Source organism: Patella vulgata, chromosome 7, assembly GCF_932274485.2.
Source record: "Patella vulgata chromosome 7, xgPatVulg1.2, whole genome shotgun sequence".
Lineage (NCBI taxonomy): Eukaryota > Metazoa > Mollusca > Gastropoda > Patellidae > Patella > Patella vulgata.
Window position 1 is genome coordinate 7,363,224 of NC_065885.2, and position 18,543 is coordinate 7,381,766.

Here is an 18,543-nt window from a genome sequence, read left to right on the forward strand (position 1 = left end):
TGCGCGAAGCTTTGTATTGAGTTATTTTCTCAGACATAATGGCATATCTGGCGCATCCACTATCAATTGTTAAACGAATTTGACTCACAGGAAAATCAGACAATAGAAATACAAAGACCACTACTCATCACCGTAAACAACACCATCGAGCGCGTGCATGTCGAACCAATCAACAGTCTGGTAAGACGAGACTATGATTGTCGATCGATCAGGCGGTAGAATCGACTGAACGAAAAGTCTATGAAGAATCGCCGTAATAATAATAATACCGGTGGAAAGCGAGCAAGCCTACGGCGTGTGAAGTGAATACCATTACCCGGGCAGTCAGCGTGATGGAGTCAAGACAATTTGAACTAGGTTTTATTTTGGTTACAGGTAGGCTGCACGTATTTTATATTCGTTTTATTACATGCACGATTTTCAACCGAGCGTGTTCAAATTACAACCCGGTTCTATTAATCCCGTCTCGTCCATATTTGTTTTATATCGTTCGTCTTTCATCAGTAATATTGATCGGTTGAAACATCACAGACGTCTGGTTGTAGTAAGAATCCTGTGGTTCTGCCAGAGACGATGCCTAGCCACTTGGAACCATGGTGGCGCAGTGATTGAGGTGCTGGTGCACTAACCAGGAGGTCCCAGGTTCGATCCCGAAAACGTTGCTTAAGATTTTCTATCCTGGTTTCACACTTGTCGGTGGTGTAAGGTGAATGACCTGGAAAGGAACAGTCTCTAGTCGTTTGGATAATCCGAAAACCCGAGATCCCAAGTACACGTAAAAGACCCCTCGGCAGTTGGAATTCGATTAGGACGAAACGCCACTGCCCATGCAAAATTTCTCTGACTTTTTCTCAGTGACCAGGAAGGGGCCCCGTGAGAAGAAATTTCGTATGGGCCCCCATCCCGGAGAACTAACGATGGCCATAGCAAAATGCATTTTTTTCTGACGTTTAGTTTGGCCAGACAGCATCAAGCAGACGACAAGTGATCAAATTTTAATTGATTAGCTAGGAAGTGTCAATGAAATAAAATCTCAACAGATTAAAGCCAGGGGGCGTGTGACCTTTAAATCTCATACTAATGATAGAAAAAAAACATTGTTAATAAATGAAATGGGTTTTAAAGTGAGAATTTCATATTTTCTAAAAGAATCAAAACATATAATTATTTCTATGTCTTTTGCCCAATAGGTTGTCAACTCACTATTATACGACCATGGGTATCATTCTCACACTTAAAATTCATTCACCCCGGAAATAATAACACAATTACCTCCCTGGTTTTGTATCCCCCCCCCCCTCAACGGAATAACTCAACGGAATCTCTTTATTTTAATACATTTTAAAAATATAACTTAAAAATATAAAATTATCGCTTTAACGTCCTGCTGTTGAGAGTGTAACAATTGAAGGAGGAAGAGACAAGCCACAGTGTAACACAGATTTTCTTATGATATTATGAAAAAAAAGATGGAATTAGAATTAAACGGATTTTAATTTCGGGGTTTATGTTGGTTATTTTATTGAATAATAATTTATTGAGACACATTCGATATGGGTAAATTTTATTGTCACCTCTCTGTCCATTTCGTTTCTACTTCGGTTATTAGACGAACTGACAAGTGAGCGACTTAACCTACTTGATGGGATGTTGGGGAGGTGTGATGCCTTGCGTCACATGGCCGTTTTGTCTGCGTGTTGCAGTCGTGTCCCGGGTGAGGCTATCATATTGAACTAGATCCGTACTGCTCATTTACTTCGACATCATTTGTCTGCGATATCACATTATATGGAAGCGGACCTAAATCCTTGGTAACAGTAATAGTTAGTAATAATACGAAGGGGGTTGGATGGCCGAATGGTTAGAGCGTGCCCGTTGCATCTTAAGGTCTGTCATTGAGTCAACTATCCTGGCGTGGTTTTGATTTCCCGGTTGTAGGTGACAAGGAGTAGGCTCGCTTGTCAAACCTCGTGTATTTTCTCCGGGTCCTCCGGTTTCCACCGACTGCTAAATATCTCTACGCGTAAGCGAATTATTGAAATAAAATTGAACCATATTAGTCCCGAAATGACCTGTTTTGTGTGGAGTGGACGTTAACCCTCATGTAAATGGCATATGCCCGTCTTTATTAGCCCAGTCGACGCAGAAAAGTAGGACGTTAAACCCTATTCATTTTAAATCTTAATTTCGATTATCCTTTATTTGTTTCCGTAGATAGCTTCGAGAACGCTGCTAAAAACGTGAAAATAAATCTGACGCGTTTACCTTTACTCTGGATGAGTGCTCTTTTGTTTTGTTCTTTATTGTTTGTAACGTCTTAATATTATCGGTCAGTAGTTACACGACGATTTTCACTTGTGTATGACGTCAGTCTGTCAGCGTATTTTTATTGACTGTTGGAGTTACCTCTTCCGTTTTCAACGTAAAATGATATGTCTGTCAGGTCCGCTTCGGTTGATATCTGGTCTGTTTCAGCCTGTGACAGGTTGAATGATCACATGCCTTATTGTAGAGAACAGCTGGCGTCCAATCAATTTTCTATATTTAGAAGATGTCCCTTTCTCGTATTTTTGATTGTTAGGCGTCGTCGTTGAATCGAGGGAGGGGAGAGGCATATGATCAAGAAGATTGTATAAGATATCGGGAGATACTAATTGGGAATTTCAGATTATTGCCGAATCCATTCTCGTAAATGAGTGTTTTGAGGGAATACCAACTCTGACCCTAACCCTTTTAGGAAGACTGAACTTGGATCCAATTTACCCTTTACCCCTCTTAAAAGGGTCATGGTTAGGGTTAGTTGTCTCAAAATACACATTTATATGAAGCGGCCGTTGTGGACTCATCTTTGGTCCAATCTACCGTCGGATATTCCCAAACCTCCCCAACCGGCCATCACTAAGCATCCCGACTTCATTAGCCCAGGTTAGGAGCCGAACAGTAACGTAGGACGTTAAACCCCATTTCATTTTATTTCATTTCATTTAGGTTTAACGTCCTACTGTTCTGCTCCTAACCTGGGCTAATGAAGACGGGCATACGCCATACAGTGTGCTATGAGGGAAATTTTGCCCAGGCAGTGGCGCTACGGCCTACTCGTATATCGAATTCCAACTGCCAAGGGATCTTTTACGTGCACGCCAATGTGTACACAGGACCTCGGTTTTTCGTCCCATCCGAACGACTAGACAGTTGTCCTTGTCCGGACCTCCATCCTGCATCACTGACAAAGGGAAACCATGCCGGAAAATCTGAATGAACTTTCTCAGCCAATCCAGGGATCGAACACCCGACCTCCAGGCTAGCGAGCCAGCGTCTTACCCACTTAGCCTCGTGATCCCCTGTATATGACCGAGGTGTGCGATGTGAAAATGGAATAAATAGCAATAATCATTCGTTGTTTGAAAATAATAATAATAAAAAATTGTTTCACATGACAAACAAAACTGCTAAAATAGATCTTTGGGGCATGGTGTAGTTTTTCAGGGATAAAACTGCTAAAATAGATTCTTGGGTTGTAGTTTTTCAGGGATTAAAATGTTTTGAGAGGGATTTGAAGCAAACGTTTGATAGATAAATTAATTTGAACATGTTTTTAGTCTAAATATATCATCAAAATATGCGGGGGATCAGGTGGCTAAGTGGGTAAGACGCTGGCTCGCTAGCCTGGAGGTCGGGTGTTCGATCCCTGCATTGGCCGAGAAAGTTCATCCAGATTTTCCGGCGTGGTTCCCCCTTGTCAGTGATGCAGGACGGAGGGCCTGACAAGGACAGCTGTCTAGTTCTTCGGATGAGACGAAAAACCGAGGTCCCGTGTATACATTGGAATGCACGTTAAAGATCCCTTGACAGTTGGAATTCGATATAAGAGTAGGCCGTAGTGCCGCTGTCCGGGCAAAATTTCCTTCATAGCACACTGTATGGCGTATGCCCGTCTTCATTAGCCCAGTCGGAGCAGAACAGTAGGACGTTAAACCCCATTTCATTTCATTTCATCAAAATATGCTGAAAGTCATCTTAAACATTGATCTGTAGGATTAGTATTTTCACCACGAGATAAACACCAGGTTATTCTTGGCATATGCGTCCTTGACCTTGATAGATTGCGTTTGGATACCGGCCATTCGTTGCAGTATCTTATAAACCTGTAACGGTAAATCTCTTTGATCTTTGGGGTATATTCTATGCCCGGAATAACTTGCGCTCTGAAAGTCAAGGACGGCTTTGGATATATACAGGGGAATTTGGGGTTATTCTTCTGAAAGTTTTTGTTTAAACCTGTAACAGGTTATTCTTTCAGTGTAGGTTTTTTTCCATAAGAAAACATGATGTAAGGTTTTTCTTGTGGGGATCCTGGGATATTTTCATCTTGTGTACATGTAAACTTATAAGCAAGATAAAGTCCCCGACTTCGGTTACGCTGGGGAAGAAAGCCTTCAGAAAAAAAAACCTCGACAGAAAACCTCGACCTGCCGGCATCGGTTTTTCTTTTTCTCGGATTATTTTCTTCAGCTTTTCTTTCCCCAGCATAACCTCAGTCTCGTACTTTATCCTACACATAAGAACCCGATTTGACATTTACGTAGATTTCAGACTTAATTTGGGTATTTAAATACAAGAAGACCCTAGCGATCTTCAGACGTACACGTCAGTTAATAAACAGATAGTGTTATCTAGGTAGTGGGGTTGGGTGGCCGAATGGTTAGCACGTGCGCGCTGTATCATAAGGTCTGTCATTGAGTCACCATATAGTTCTAACAGAATCCACGACGTCTCGTTTTGTCGTGTAGACGTTGGCATGGACGCTAAAGAACCCTTGGCGGCGGTAACGTCTCTGGTCGGGCGAAATTTCCTTCATAGCACTCTGTATGGTGTATACTTGTCTCCAATAGCCCAACAGATCACTACTAGTCGACAGGGTGCCTATTGTTATACAGTAATACGCTACACAGATGTCTCCCGGGGATTAAATAATATCCTTAGATGTCCTTGAACTCCACAAAGTTCAACTATTGAAATCCCGGGAGATACAGGTCAATTATTATAATGGGTTTATTCTCTTGATATCGGTCCGATGTCTGGTAACAGGATTTGGTGTGTTCAACAGAATAGACCACCTACTTATTACTGATCAATATTTACAAGCAATCTGACTCACACACAGATGTAATAAGTAGTACAAATTGATAGTGAAATGAAATGGGGTTTAACGTTGTACTGTTCTTCTCCGACTGGGCTAATGAAGACGGGTATACGCCATAACTTATGCCTGCACAGCAATTGATACCACTGTCAGTGGTTGTTTTACATGCGTGTGTACACCAACGGGGCGTCGATAAGAGTAGACCGTAGTGCCACTGTCCGGGCAAAATTTCCTTTATAGCACACTGTATGGCGTATGCCCCCGTCTTCATTATCCCAGTCGGAGCAGAACAGTAGGATCTTAAACCCCATTTCATTTCATTTCCTACTTTACTTCACAGACTAAGCTAATATGCAAACTGCTAGGTGTACGATATACAGTGTGTTATGAGGGAAATTGTGCCCGGAAAGCGGCACTACCGCCTACTTTTATATCGAATTCCATCTGCCAAGCGATCTTTTACGTGCATTCCAATGTGTCCACGAGACCTGTTTTTTTCGTCCCATCCAAACAACTCTTCCTTGCCAGATCCAGTCTGATTAAAATACAGATCTATATTTCGTTTCGTTTTCTTTTTATACTTTTTTTATACTACATTACATGAAGATCTGACCGGTTGTAGCGATAGGTCGCGTCAGAAGTTATACGAGCGGCTTTTGACCCTATTGCGTCAGACATTTCATAAACCATTCAACATTCATGTTACTACTGGATTACCGACAGTTCCGTTCAATACATGCCTAAAGCTCGCCATAACAGACCGTTTCATCGGCTAATCCCTCACATCATCCAGAACACGTCAATGATAACAACTCTTCCAGATCCTAGTGTAGTAAAGACAAGTATAACAAAATTTTGAACTATAAAAACGAAACGAAATAGGATCTGTGTTTTAATCAGACTGTGCCAGATCCTCTGCCCTTACCATGTAGCGGGGGGGGGGGGGGCGAATGATTAACGCTGTATCATAAGGTCTGTCATTGAGTCAACTGGCGTGGTTTCGATTCCCCGGTTGTACTTGACAAGGAGTGGGGTCGCCTGTCCAACCTCGTGGTTTTTCTCTGGGTCATCCGGTTTCCTCCTACTACTACACACCCATACGCGCAAGCGAATTACTGAAATAAAATTGAACCATATGTTAGTCCTAAAATGACCTAGTTTGTGTTGAATGGGCGTTAAACCCCATCTCTCTCTCTCTCTCTCTCTACAATGTTCCCCCATTACTATAGACCCCTACACTCAAGCGAATTATTGAAATAAAATTAAAGCATTTTTTAGTCTAGAAATGACTTGGTTTGTGTCGAGTGGACGTTACCCCCCCCCCCCCCCTCTCTCTCTTCTCTTCTCTCCCCTACCCTCTGCCTCGCCTCTCTACTCTTCCCTTCTGTCTCCCCCACCCCTCTATCTCTCTTCCCTTCTCCACTTCTCTATCTCTCTTCCCTTCTCTCTCCCCTCCCCCTCCCCACTCTCTCTCTCTCTCTCTCTCTTCTTTTCTCTCTACCCCATCTCTGTCTCTCTCTGTAGTAAAAGCAAACCTTGGTGACCGGAAAGGTCTGATTACCGAGATCTGGTTATATTAGAATAACATCACGATTAGATCTAATCAGTCATTATCGAGTATCTACTTTTTCACTTTATATTGACATGTAATTATCAATATTTATACATGTTGTTGATGAATGGGATACTCCAGTTAATGTTCCGGAACTGAATTGTCTCATTACTACGAAAAGTGACACTGCAGGGTGGAAGAGGCCAAGGTCGAATTTTGCCAGAAGTGATGTGAGCAAAATCATGACGTAATCGAACGTTACAGATACGGTGATTAGTCGGAATAGCACCGTGTTCAAATGTCACCCGGATGGAGATATTCGCTTCCGGAATGTTCAATGTAGTATCCCCAATATCTCAAGCAACCACGACATCTAATACATTTTCGGAGTGTTTAAATACGCCACTATTCTACTACCAACCTCCGTCCAAAAATAGAGCATTCCCAAGAGTTCGAAATTCTCAAATAAACGTTTAGTGGTATGAAGTGTTTTGAGCAGCTTGAGGCAAAGATGAAATGGCGCTCGCTTAGACTTGTTGGGATTATCCTGCCTGGTGTTCCCTTGCCCACGTCATCATGGTAACAAACCCAGCAAAGAAAGGCGCCCAAGACCAAGGCCCATCCCCGTACTCGTTAATGTGTATAAAAAATAAACCTTTAACAGTTTAAAGTCAAGGAATAGCCCAGTTCTCCCTTGTCAGTGATTTAGGACGGAGGGCGTGACAAGGACAGCTGTCTAATCTTTCGGATGAGACGAAAAACCAAGGTCCCGTGTATACATTGGAATGCACGTAAAAGATCCCTTGGCAGTTGGAATTCGATATAAGAGTAGGCGATAGTGCCGCTGCCCGGGCAAAATTTCACTCATAGCACACTGTATGGCGTATGCCCGTCTTCATTAGCCCAGTATAGGAGCAGAATAGTAGGACGTTAAACCCCATTTCATTTCATTCCATTTCCATACACTCGGTTTAGATAAATTCTCGTGAAAACATTGTGACACAGATGAAAGAAAAATTCCCGCGGATTTATCTACAAGCAAAATAATCTCATTGATCGAGACAGAATAGATCGTGTCTACATCTGTACTTTATTGACCTTCAGTACAGTCGCTATAGTGACCGGGTCAAGGTTTTCGATTTTCTTTAGGCACGGCGTGTAGTCATGGCTACTAAAAGGATAAATTGTAAATTAAGGGATAAAATCAATTTTAATATGATATAATAATGATTCAATGAGGATTTGTCGGTTGATTAGAATGATAGTTGATGACTAGTGTTACTTGTTCAATAACATGGCGTCTTAAAGTATAATTAATAGAAAGAAAAAGAATAAATTATTTTTAAATGGTTTTGAAGTATCCTGGCGTAGTTGCTGGCGTAGTTTCGATTCCCCTGTTGTACGTGACAAGGAGTAGGGTCGCCTGTCCAACCTAGTAGGCTCTCTCTCTCTCTCTCTCTCTCCCTCTCTCTCTCTCTCTTGTTCAATAATATAGTTACAGAGAATAAAGTTTAGTTTCGTGTGCACGTAAAAGAACCCTTGAATTTCGGAATTCGATATCCTTCACAGCACAGTGCATGGCGTATGCCTATTTTCGATATCCCGGTTCGGGCATAAAAGTAGGATATGTTCCTCATTACGTTTATTCACTCCTATTTGTTTTGTTTTTATTTGTTGATATTTATTTATCTTTTTGATTTGTTCATTATTATACTTGTAGTCATATCTTTGAATTCTATATTTGTCTTGTAAACAGTGGCATATGTAGAGTTTCTAAGAAACCAATTGGCATCGTGCCACAGTTTGTAAAGTATTTAAAGAGACATTATGTTAGAGATAAGTCAGCCTATTGCTGGTCTTTTTTCTGGTTTCAAATGTTATATAAAATTTTATGTAAACTTTTATTTACAAGACAAGACCATATACTACTCGCTAGACAGTAGGAGAACATATATAATCTATGGTTAGCGCGTGCGCGTTTTATTATAAGGTCTATCATTGAGTCAACTAGTGTGGTTTCGTTTACCCGGTTGTACTTGACACGGAATAGGGTCCTTCGGTTTTCTCCGATTGAAAAAAAACCTACGCGCAAGCGAATTGTTGAAATAAATTGAATCATGTTAGTCCCGAAATGACCTATGTTGAGTGGACGTTACCCCCCCCCCCTCTCTCTTTATTGATAATAAAGAAAGGATATATTTTATTGTCACATAAAAGTCAGAAACAGGAATCAATCATTAAATGACATTGTCTTACTCATGTATGAGCTGTTAGACCCACGAGGATACTGATGTATGAGATATAAGACTCCCGGGGATTCAGCCCAATAATATATAAAATAATATAATACATACACTTGTGGAATTAGACTCGGGTGAATAAAACAAATATGACAATTGAATATATGAATTTTATGTTTGACATCCATGTTAGGCACCATGACTACCAGACTATCAGGCGCCCGGGCTTTCAGTCACGTATGGAATTAAGAGCACTTTTTTATATACTGCAAAACAAAGCTGTCTTCGCTTCGTTGAATACTGGGGAGAATGGGTGGTCTAATGGTTTAAGGCGTCCGTGTGAAATCACAAGATCTATCATTGAGTCAAGTGGCGTGGTTTCGATTCTCCGCTTGAACGTGTCAAGGAGTAGGATCGCCAGTCCAACCTCGCGGGTTTTCGCCGGTTCCTCCCACTGCTAAAGACCCTGCACGCAAGCGAATTATTGAAATAAAATTGAACCATATATTAGTCCTGAAATCACCTAGTCTGTGTCGAGTGGACGTTAAACCCCATTTCTCTCACTTTTCATCATATTCCAGTCGGAGGTGGGGGTGGATGGCCAAATGGTTAGCACGTGCGCGCTGTATCATAAGGTCTGTCATTGAGTCAACGTCAACAGACGTGATTTGGATTCCCCGGTTGTACGTGACAAGGAGTAGAGTCGCCTTTCCAACCTCGTGGGTTATCTCCGGGTCCTCAGGTTTCCTCCCACTGCTAAAGACCCCTGCGCGCAAGCGAATTATTGAAATAAAATTGAACCATATATTAGTCCTGAAATCACCTAGTCTGTGTCGAGTGGACGTTAAACCTCATTTCTCTCTCTTCATTGGATTCCAGCTGGTAATGGTTATTTAACGTGAGAGAGAGAGAGAGAGAGAGAGAGAGAGAGAGGGAGAGTTCCACGTCAGGTTCTCCATCCTACATCACTGACAAGAGGCAACCAGGAACACTCTCGACCAACTCCGTTATCGAACTCAGAGCCTTAATCACTGAACCAATATGTACAAGTTATTAAGTGTCACGTGTGTGTAGGTCTCCATCTGTCAGCAGTAAATCTATAAAATATATGCAACCTTGTCAATGCCTTGCTTGTTAGCCATAAATATTACTCACCCAAACATCGATCGTAATGGCTTGTCAATTTTAATAATTCACGTTTATTTTCTGCATGACTCTTTCCAGTTATTATCGCCTAGTTATTGGTTTTGTTTACAGGCATAGTGTGTGGAGGATATTTTATCACAAATATCGATTTAAACCCAGAAAGACGAGCTATTAGTTTATTATTAATGTTTGCAGTGTAATCAACTATACATGTTGAATATGGCGTAGATTGCATCCAAATAAAATTATATGAATTAATGTCTTACTACCAGGCTAATAATAGAGACGTTTTGACTTGGCAGAGGCACTACAACAAATATTTATTTCGATTTCCAACTGTGATGACATCTTTAACGTGTTGCCAATTGTATATACGGTGGAATATAGGAGAGCGAGATGAAAGAGAGAGTGCCGCTCGGGTGGTCCACCCCCCCCCCCCCCCTCCGACACTCACGAAAGACAAACACCACGAAGATAATACACATTAAGCAGTCCTTTCGTGGAGCAAGAACGAGCGCCGTATAATAAACCAGGAACTTCAAAGCCGTCTTCCAATTATGACGTCAATGAATGCGCAATTGTCCAAAGTACAAGCATGCCGAGTTTCATCAAAATGAGTTCACCTTTGATAGCTGGAATTTGATAAAAAGTAGGGGTGAAATTCCACTGTCCGGTCAAAATGCCCCAAACAGAATACTGTATGGAGTATGCTCGTCTACATTAGCCCAGTCGGTGCAGAAGAGAGAGAGAGAGAAATGGGGTTTAACGTCCCCTCGACACAAACTAGGTCATTTCGGGACTAACACATGGTTTAATTTTATTTCAATAATTCGCTTGCGCGTAGGGGTCTTTAGCAATGGGAGGAAACCTGAGGACCCGGAGAAAACCCACGAGGTTGGACAGGCGACCCTTCTCCTTGTCACGTACAACCGGGGATTCGAAACCACGCCAGTTGACTCAATGACGGGTCTTATGATACAGCGCGCACGTGCTAACCATTCGACCATCCAACCCCCCCCCCCCATGTTCACGAAGCAACGACTGCGAGTTTTACAACATCTGGACGCTGCTTGTTTTCTTCACAATTCCCGAACTCATAGCTCTGTTATCTACAGACAAATGAGCAGTAGCGTCCAATGAGAGGTTGTTACATCGCGACCTCCACGGAAACCTTGACTTGAATGAACCTTGAACTTTGCAACTCGATTATCACAGGTAGACATTTTAGCTTGAAAGCGCGAGACTTGGTATTCGCGACGATCGAGGAATCTAATAGGCTCACAAGCTGGGCTTGTACCCAAATCAAATTAGTGCCTAAATATGCAGGGTATTACGGGAAGGCCTTGATTAGATGTACGTAGTTAAAGCGAGATCAAGCCTTCTATTGAAGATGCATTATCCCAGTCAATGAAGAAAAGTAGGACGTTAAACCCCATTACATTTTAATTTATTAGGCATTGAAGGGAGATGGTTTAATTGACGTTGACTCAACCCAGGCTAGGTCATTTCACTTGGGCGTAGGAGTCTTTTAGGGTGAGAAAAAATCGGAGAACTGAGAGATTAAAACAGATGTATGTACGCAACTGTTAATGTATAGCTGTGGGCTAAAGTGTTAAAATAAAGTTTGTCACACGTAAAACAAAAATCTACAAGATAAACCTGCGGACAAGACAGAAAATAGAAATTGCACCAAATAAACAATTATCAAATTAAGTGAATGGATCCGCGGGCCAGCCGTAAGCGACCACTGCGCTGTACAGTCCCGGGCCTGTAGTGACACAGACTTCACTCAAATTTGAAAACAATCAGGAATACAAAAAAGACGTAACAGAAATAATGCATGTCTACGTCGTCAAGCAATAACTGTTCTATAGACTATAGTATATACTTGATAAATTCCTGCGCTAAAGTCGATGTAACTGGTGCCGGGTGGGATGACTCATCATAGCGTTTTAATCGATACACGATTACATATCTGTCAGTAATAAAATACAGAGAGATTACCGTCAACTCGAATCTGGACAGCCGCACTACTGTTGTGACAGCAAAGGAGGACGTTAGCTCTCGTTTTATTTCTTATGCGTGTGGTTTTAAGTTAAACTAGATTAGCTGCAATCTTATATTGATGTAGACTATGTCAGTAGGGTACAATCAACAGGTGATTAAGTAGAATATAAAGACGTATTGATCGAGTCTATTAATGGACGATAAAATACATCGGTTTTTTTTAAATCAATTGTTTCATTCTTCATCACATAAACTGTCAAAGTTTGCATAATGCATGTATCGTCAATTCGAATCTGCTAAATTCGGGACGCTCGTGCTTCTGTAGTAATGAGAGAAGGAGAGAGAGTTTTAAGGTCCACTCGACACAAACTAGGTTATTCCGGGACTAACAAATAGTTCAATTTTATTTCAATTAATCGCTTGCGCGTAGGGGTCTTACTCTTTAGCAGTGGGAGGGAACAGGAGGACACGGAGAAAACCCACGAGGTTGGACAGACGACCCTATAATCCTTGTCACATACAATCGGGGAATCGAAACCCCGCCAGTTGACTCAATGACAGACCTTATGATACAGCACGCACGTACTAACCGTTCGGCCATCCAACCCCCCTCTGTAGTAATGGGAGTTTTCCGAGGTACTTTTGCAGATCCCACAAGAGTTGTTAGAAGACCTTGACGTTATTAATTGATTTGCGTCACAATCAGCCTTGGAGCGAATCCATGATGTTCATGGTGTACAGGTATTACTATGCACGCGATAGCCTGCTCCCAAGCCTCAAGCAAACAACTAGAGAATCATAGTCTAAACATAAATCAGTAATAAATAGTAATTGCATTCCGTGGAATGGTGCCAAGTGCACAATTATTTTGAATTATATCATATAGCATCCAATAATTATTCCGTTCAAACATAAATTGTAAACATACTCTCCTTGTATATCCTATATATATTTTCATTGTATGTAGTGTTGTATGTGTGTTTTATCCGATGAGTCTTTGGCCTAAGGGAATAAAGAACTAGAATTAGACCACTACAATCGGAGATTAGTATCTATTAATTTCATACCGCCATGTTGACTGCTATCATTTCCGAAATCTCTAAGAGCCTCACCAGTGACCGTCGTCTAATGCCCCAAGTACATTCTGAACATCAGAGACACGCTACCTGCGAAAAAAAAGCCAGCTACCATTTAATTTTCATACGTTAGTTACGTACGGCCCCAAGTAGTGTGTTATTAATAAAAATAGAAATTATCCTCATTTTCATTATCATCGTCCTCATTGTCATAATCATCGTAATCGTCCAAATCATCATCATCATTATCATCATCGTCGTCATTGTCATCATCATCATCATCCCCATTATCATTATCCTCATCACCGTAATCATCATCCTCATTATCATCATCGCAATCATCATCATCATCATCCTCATTATCATCATCGTAATTATCCAAATCATCATCATCCCCATCATCGTCATCATCCTCTGCCCCATCATCATCATCTTAATCATCCAAATCATCATCATCCCCATTATTATCATCACCACTATCATCATCCCCATTATCATCATCGTCATCATCATCCCCATTATCATCATCTTAATCATCCAAATCATCATTATCACCATCAACATTAAGATCATCCCCATTATCATCATCGTAATCATCATCATCATTTATCACCATCGTCATCGTCATTGATCGTACTTTTTTTTATGTACGTTTTAAAATTATGATAATTATTATGATTTGATTATTATTGTTATTACAGTGTTTGTTTTGGGTGTGTGTCAAGGCGGGGAAACCGAGGAATGTCCCAAGAACAGTGCGGATCAAGTTAAGCAATGTTTGAGTGAAACGAATTTAGGTATAACAGATGGTAAACCACATGCCCTAGCTCTAGATGCTGAAGTTACAATGGATTTGTGCAGGTTAGTCGTTAGTAGATTATTTTTTTGTCTAGACAAATAAAGTCCCGTCTCACATGTTCGTTGCGGTAGTCGATGTCATTGATTTGCCAATACTGCCCGTTTGGAGATGTTCGACATGTCAACCGTTTTGAGATGTTCGACATACAAACCTTTTGGACATATTAACCATTTGGATATATTTGACATCCTGTCCGTTCTGGTTGGGCTGATGTAATTTCTAGAACCTTCATGTGGCGGCGGCGGCCTTCAATATCCTTTTGGACACTTCCTGGGATATGTGCTATTCTTTTGGCTAAATCATATTCCCATCGACTGAACAATTCATGGTGTATTTTCCGACAATTCTTGAGATATATTCCATTTGTTAGATCAATTAAATATTGGCGTAATATTTACAATAATCGTCGGATTTTAACATGTGATATATTTAAACATAGCCGGTTACAGGGCACATGGCTACTATGCTTAAGCTTTTTGATTTTCGACGAATTTTTGCAGATATTAGGTGCCAAAGTTTGAAAATTAATTTTTTTTACAAAAAACTTTATTTATGAATATTTTTTATTCTATTTTACGCGGGATTAAAGGGGGGTCCGACTTGAGCAAAAATGTGAACAAATGAGCAAAAATTGGTTATTTCTCGGCAAGGGAATATGTTAGAAACATTGGTTTGATAACTATATGATCGTACTGATTCATACTATTTGTCGATTGGAATCAAATATAACTTTATACGAATAATGATTTTCCTTTATTTTAAACAAATATTTATTTTGGAGGCTAAAAATACAGTTTTTGCCAAAATGACGTAACTTAAGGCGATAATGAAAATTCTAAATTAGTTTCATGAAATCGTAAATGGCATTAGGCATTACATAGTGAAATTTTTTTATGAAAATCGAAAATGTTATTGGCACTTTTATGGACCTAAAAACTTGTAAAGTGACTTGAAGAAAATTGTCTATTTCCCAGCAACTGAACAAGTTAGAAACTATTTTGTGATATCTATAGGATCACATGGGTTCATTCTATTTGTTAATTGGAATCAAATATTTTAATTATAAACAAATAACAAAACAGCTTTTGCCCAAATGACTCCATTTTCGGTGACAGCAAAAATGTTAAATTGGTTTGACCTAGTCATAAGTGGCATTTGGCATCAAGTGGTAAAAACAAACATTGAAAATCGATTTATAATTGAAACTTTTTTGGACAAAAATCCCTGGACATTGACTGATGTGAAATCGCCAATTTCTCGACAACGCACCAAGTTATAAACTGATTTTGAAATAGATTGTCTTCGTATCGATTGATACTACAAGTTTATAAAAGCTACGAAGAAATATTTTAAAATATGAAAAGCCTGAATGGGTTGTAAGTAGATCATCTTTACACTCTTTCCACCCTTAAAACGAAATGACGCAAATACAAAACCGAAATAAAAAAAACCACCCCAAAACTGAGCCAGACATATTTTGTTCCTTTAGTATGAGCATTCATTCATCTTGATCTATCAAATTTTTAAACATTAATATTTGCTTTGAACTATCAAAATTGAAGTTTTTAGTAAAATTACGTCACTTCCGGTGCCGACAGAAGACTTTATCGGTAACAAAAAAAAGGGACACTTTGTTTTATACAAGTCGAACAATTAATAATTAATCTAGGAACGAACAACTATATTAATATTATAGTGCTGGGATGTTTTTTTATAGATATTTTTTATATATATTCATATTACAGTACTGGGATGTAATTTAAAGATATTTATAAAAGTTCTATTAATATTATACTACTGGGATGTAATTTATAGATATTTATATATCTTATATTAATATTATACTACTAGGATGTAATTTATAGATATTTATATAAGTCATATATTTATGTTATAGTACTGGGAAGTTACAGAGAGCTGTAGACTGTATGGGTAAAATTTATAAAGCTTGTGCCAATGACATGGAAGCCATGAATGTACTAAGTATGGAAGCAAGTGTGCCTGATTGGAAAGCGGCCTCCAAAAAACTGTGTGATAATGTAAATGGTAAGCTGTGTTATACTTAGCCACTAAACCCACAGCAAGCAAGCACGCACGCACGCACTCATCATCACCCATCTTCACACACACTGATGCGTGTATTTATCATTGATACAATTTATGTAATTGGATTCGAGATCGAGGGATCTTGCGTCTAATGTCCTGTTTCATTTGTGCAGATTCACTTGGCTCAGTAAGGCTCTGAATCATTAGCGACAACGTTCCCTGTTTTTTTTCCAGTGGTTCGCGTAAAAGAACCCTTGACAGTTGGAATTCTATTGCTGCCCGTCTTTATTATCCCGGTCACCGCACTTCATTCATTCATTCATTCATTCATTCCGTCTTCATTAGCCCAGTCGGAGCAGAACAGTAGGGCGTTAAACCCCATTTCAATATTCATTCATTCATTTTTGTATAATATCAATAATTCACCAATTCCCTTGCATGTATAAGGGGTAAGCAGTGGGATATTATCGCAGAACCCGGAGAAACCCCACGAGATTAAGCAGGTGAACCTAATCCTTGTCACATATTTTAATTCTAGTGGGGGGGGGGGCGGAATGGTGCGCGTTGTATAAGGTCTGTCATTAATTAACCTAACGTGGGTTTCGATTCCCCGGTTGTACGTGACAAAGAGTAGGGTCGCCTGTCCAACCATGTGTTTTTTTTCGGGTCCTCCTACTGCTAAAAGACCTCCTACGCGCAAGCGAATTATTGAAATAAAATTGAACCATGTTAGTCCCGAAATGACCTAGTTTGTGTCAAGTGGACGTAAAAATACCATTTAGCTCTCTTTAATTCTAGTACACCGCGGCGTTGACTTGGTAATTTATTGTTTGTCTATTTGTTTTGTAGTTATTAAGGAGAGTGGGGAATGTTTAAATAAAGATCAAGAAGCGACCAGGCTTTGTGTATCCACCCAAAAAACAGCCTTTGAAGGAGAAATGAACGCCAAGGTGTTGACGTCACATAATGATATGAACGCCTTAATGGGCGTGGCATGCTCGTAAGTTACAGCTTTGTCCGCTATTGAATTTGGGATATTATGTTCCGGATGTCGCTCAACACGTGTAAAGCGTCGATTCATTATCAGGATTTACCTGAAAACGTTTGTGGGAATTTTTTTCGGTGTAGCTTTCCGTTGTCATTGGTGCAGGATAAAGCATACGTGGCAAGGAATAGTATCTAGTCGTTTGGATAGTCAAAAAATACAGGGCCCGCGTATATAGACATTGGTCTACTTGTTAATGATCCATTGACAGTTTCGGGATTTTCCGACGTGGTTTCCCCTTGTCAGTGGTGCAGGACGGAGGGTCTGGCAAGGGCAGCTGTCTAGTTGTTCGGATGGAACGAAAAACCGAGGTCCCGTGTACACATTGGCGTAGACGTAAAGGATCCCTTGGCAGTTAGAATTCGATGTAAGAGTAGGCCATACTATGTAAGAAAATGCGACAAACCACGTGATCCCAATTGCGTATTCACTGGTGTCTACTGATAAACTGTGATTTTTCGTTATGTAGTTTGAGTCATTATATGTGTCTCTGACTAGTCTCTGTCTACGGTTGTATGCCTTCTGACTTACCACGTTTGTGTCATTCTGTGTGTCTATGACTCGTTTCTGTCTACAGTTGTATGCCGTCTTTAACTTACCATTACGATGTTTTTATTTTGCAAAATTTAAATATTTTTCATTTATATTTAGTCGGTATGCTGCTTTTTTTGTATGTGTTCGAAGGTGTGCCGTTGGCAAAAAAAAGGGTTGAAAACGATTGCTTTACATTCTCTATTACTGTCTGTGTTTCAGATATAGCACCAATATAATGAAATGTATCAAGAAGCCATTGGTGAAGAACTGTCCAGACAATCTCAAATCGCTCGTCCTGGATGTCTTCCGATTACTACTACCTCCACCATGTAAACCGGCACCGGACTCAGGATCAACGGATGTTGCCGGTTACGACACTGTCTCCGACGACAAAAGCAAACCAAAGAATGTAGGATCAAGTGTGACATCTCGTACAACTTTAATTGTCCTTGTATCTAGTTTTATTTTGTTTAAATTGTGGTAAATCGTGTTGTTTGTTTTTTGTACATTATTTTGTGTGCTTTTTACGCTGCCATGTTTAAGAATTGTCTTAGTTTAAGGTCGATGTGATGACTGGCTAAAGGGACAGGTACATTATTTTTTGTGCTTTTTACACTGCCATGTTTAAGAATTGTAAGGTCGATTGTGATGACCGGCTAAAGGGACAAACAATCGGTTTCTGCGATAAACCGCATTTTAATAGCCAGTAAAGTCCCAGACGACATGAAATGAATGCGATCAAAATAATTTATGCGTCCTACCGATGGATGAAAGTCTGACATAAAGGATCATGTTGATTTCATAAAGCATCCATGTTTTATAATCAGGGTTTCACCAGGCGTGATAAATGTCATCTACACGATTTCTTTGCTTATTTTAGATTTGTACATATTTT

At 40.1% G+C, this 18,543-nt stretch overlaps 1 long non-coding RNA gene across 1 annotated transcript; it reads left to right on the forward strand.

Annotated features, from left to right (window-relative positions):
- Nucleotides 1–217: 217 nt before the first annotated feature.
- LOC126826967 (uncharacterized) lies at nucleotides 218–18,139 on the forward strand. The gene is made up of 5 exons (XR_007682494.2): nucleotides 218–375; nucleotides 13,866–14,025; nucleotides 15,921–16,069; nucleotides 16,919–17,069; nucleotides 17,868–18,139. It is a non-coding gene; the product is annotated as an uncharacterized LOC126826967 (long non-coding RNA).
- Nucleotides 18,140–18,543: the final 404 nt, after the last annotated feature.